Raw genomic sequence first — 2,871 nt, 5'->3', positions numbered from 1 at the left:
GTGTTCCCGCACTTTACAGATCTTTCTCCTAACTAAGATCTTCAAAAACAGGTATTGGGGAATCGCGCTAGCATCACACCCCATCTTATCAAAGAGACCTGCAACTCCAGCGAACTATATACGCTTTGGTTATTAATAACCTATCATTGGAGCATCATACAAATACATACAAATCATGCATTACATACATTGGTTGATACATTACACCGTAACTTTTTATGTAGTCTTCTTTAAGACAAATCTCACGATCCTTTCTAGGAGTTTCCTCAAGCAGTCTTGTAATACGGTGAACTGACTTTTTATCGATCGAAATGTCGCGGTTAAGCAAGAGTCGCCACCGACTTTTATTTTATCCAAACTAAATCAGAAAGGCAAAAAGAAACAGAAAAAAACCTTTTAAAGAAGATCTAAGTTCGGGGGGTAATTTATGCAAAGGGAAGGTGTAAGGCACCCTTTGCATCCATGGTTTTCCATGGGCTCTTAATTGCTTTGCTTGCTCGTTTGTTTAGAAAATGTAGATGAAAGAGATAGGGACTTTAGCTTGTGAATAAGCGTTGCCCTTTTGAAAAATTATGAGAAAGAATATAATAAAAAGGTTTGAGCATTGCAAGGCAATTAGGGGCAATTACCTTAAACTCAGATGATAGGTCTCTTTTTAGCCTTTCAGAATGAAAGGGTCTATCCTTGCCATAAGAGGGCAGGAAGCCTTTCGTTTGGAGGTTGAAGTGTCATCGAAGCATCCTTTGCCATAAGACTGTCCCATGCCATAGAAGGGCAGGTAGTCTAAGGCAAGGATCAGAATAAGCCATTTCGTAGGCAGCCAGAAGATACCTCAGCCTTTTTCCGTAGGCAACTTCCGAGGGTCGAGGTCATTTGTGTATCGAAGGCAGCATCATTTAGGGTCGTGACCTTTTGATCGAGGCAACATGGCTGAGGTATCCTCGTATTCGAGGGACTTGGCTTATTCTGCAAAAAAACACAAGGCAACAGGCAACAAGGCAACGGGCAACAAGGCAACAGAGAGGGTTACCCAAAAGCGTGCGTGTGTGCACCAATCACGTGATTATATTCAATTATATTATCTTGTAAATTAGCGATTCTAAATTCAATTCATGGTTGCCACTCCCTATTTTACTAACCACGCAGATAATATAAGGCAAGAAACAGTAATATGGGGGAGGGAAATTGTAACCAGCGGATCCCTTAATAGGGTTTGACACAAGTAATAATAATAAAAGGCATCAAATAAAAATAGGGTTTAGGGTTACCAATAACGTAGCTTTGGCAATTGACAAAGCCTGAAAAGGAGAAAGAAGAGGCAAAAAGCAGAGAGTGAGTGCATTATCAAGTTCGAGGGCAAACTTCATTAACCACAAAAGAAAATAGAATAATAAATTAAAAATAGAATAGAGAGAAAGTACTTAGCTTTGTGAAAGGCATGGCGCATAGTCGGAAGATTTTTGATTAATCCTGAAAAGGAATGCGAAAAGAAAAGGTTTTTAGTGTAGGGCATTTTCTTCGTAAACCCTTATTTAGGGTTCAACAGTTAATACAGTGATTAGTTACCATGTTAAAATAAAATCAGGGTTTAAAGTCATGGGTTAAACATGTAAAGTGACTAAATTAATATATATCATAAAAAATAAAAAATAATCGAACGTTCGATTAAATAAGTTAAATAGTCATAAAATATTTAATTAAAAGATAATTTTATTAATATAAATAAGGTAGAAGGGAAAAGAAAAGAAAATAAATAAAAAAAGATATGTAATAAAAGGATAAATAATTAATTAAAAATTAAAGATACATATATTACTGTAACTGAACTCGAAAAGAAATTGCAAACCGTGGCCATGGTTGTTGTGGTTCTGGATGTGGTGATGAACTAGAACGGAGGCAATGACTTCAGAGAACACTCCTATTGCTTGTTTGATCCTTGAAGAAGACTAAATCCGGCCGCCACCTTCAATCCGGCCCTGTCTTGTTTCCATAATTTTTTGAGTTTTGTTGGAGCTTTTTGGAGTCCGAATCCCCTGCAAAATTGATACGCTAAATTGCTGCTCTAATCTCTTCCTGCTGTAACTTTCAGGAAACAAATAATATTAATGCCAAAGAACAAATACTATATTAATATTAAAGAATAAACAATGGAAGCATGTTTGATTTTGAATTCCTAGGATTATGGTTAGTGTTGTAACTGTTGTTGATGGCAGGATTCTAGTATAAAAATATACTGAATGGTTTCTTTGTTTAGAAAAGGAAAAAAAGGTTAGGAATATATGTGTTTTGTACGTGAATCGTCAGTCTTGTGGAATAAGAGTTCCTTTGTGTATGAAAAGTATGAGAGAATAGGTTAGAAAAACTGTGGAAAAGTGTGTACTGTGCGTGGAGACAAAATAGGGATTAGAGTTTAGTGAAAGAGAGAGTCTGTCCGTGAGTCCCCCTTAGGATTAGTTCTTGGCCTCCTTATATATTAGAAAAAAAATTAGGTTAAATCTTAAAAAAGGAAAACTAATATCAAATTAAAACTATTCCACAAAATTAAAGTTATTGATTTATTTTGTTTTAATTTCTACTATAAATAGAAGAATCAAACTAATAAAATCAATAAAATTAATTTGTTGGGACAATTAAATGAAAAACCATCCTATATACATATTTTTATTTTTTGACTATTTTATGAAGAAAATCATGAATAAGATGAAAACAAACAAATAATATTTTTAAAAATACCTGAAATAATAAAAAACGAAAATTAAGAATAAAAACTATTTTTTGTGTTATTTTGAATTTAAAATTAAAAGGTATAAATTGATTAAGAAAACTATATTTTGTGATTTTTTAACATAAATGAAAAAATGAGGTTAGTAA

The 2,871-nt window shown here is 33.8% G+C and overlaps 1 long non-coding RNA gene across 2 annotated transcripts; it reads right to left on the bottom strand.

Annotated features, from left to right (window-relative positions):
* Positions 1-306: 306 nt before the first annotated feature.
* Positions 307-2,430, bottom strand: LOC131628101 (uncharacterized). Of its 2 annotated transcripts, none has more exons than XR_009291669.1 (2): positions 1,828-2,430; positions 307-1,470 (listed from the first exon to the last, which is right to left on the bottom strand). It is a non-coding gene; the product is annotated as an uncharacterized LOC131628101 (long non-coding RNA). The 2 variants fall into 2 exon arrangements; XR_009291667.1 differs by having other exon boundaries at positions 1,847-2,430.
* Positions 2,431-2,871: the final 441 nt, after the last annotated feature.

The sequence above is a fragment of the Vicia villosa genome, linkage group LG1 (assembly GCF_029867415.1).
Source record: "Vicia villosa cultivar HV-30 ecotype Madison, WI linkage group LG1, Vvil1.0, whole genome shotgun sequence".
Taxonomy (NCBI): Eukaryota; Viridiplantae; Streptophyta; class Magnoliopsida; order Fabales; family Fabaceae; genus Vicia; species Vicia villosa.
Note: the sequence above shows the minus strand (reverse complement) of the source record. Positions and strands in the feature narration are given on the sequence as shown.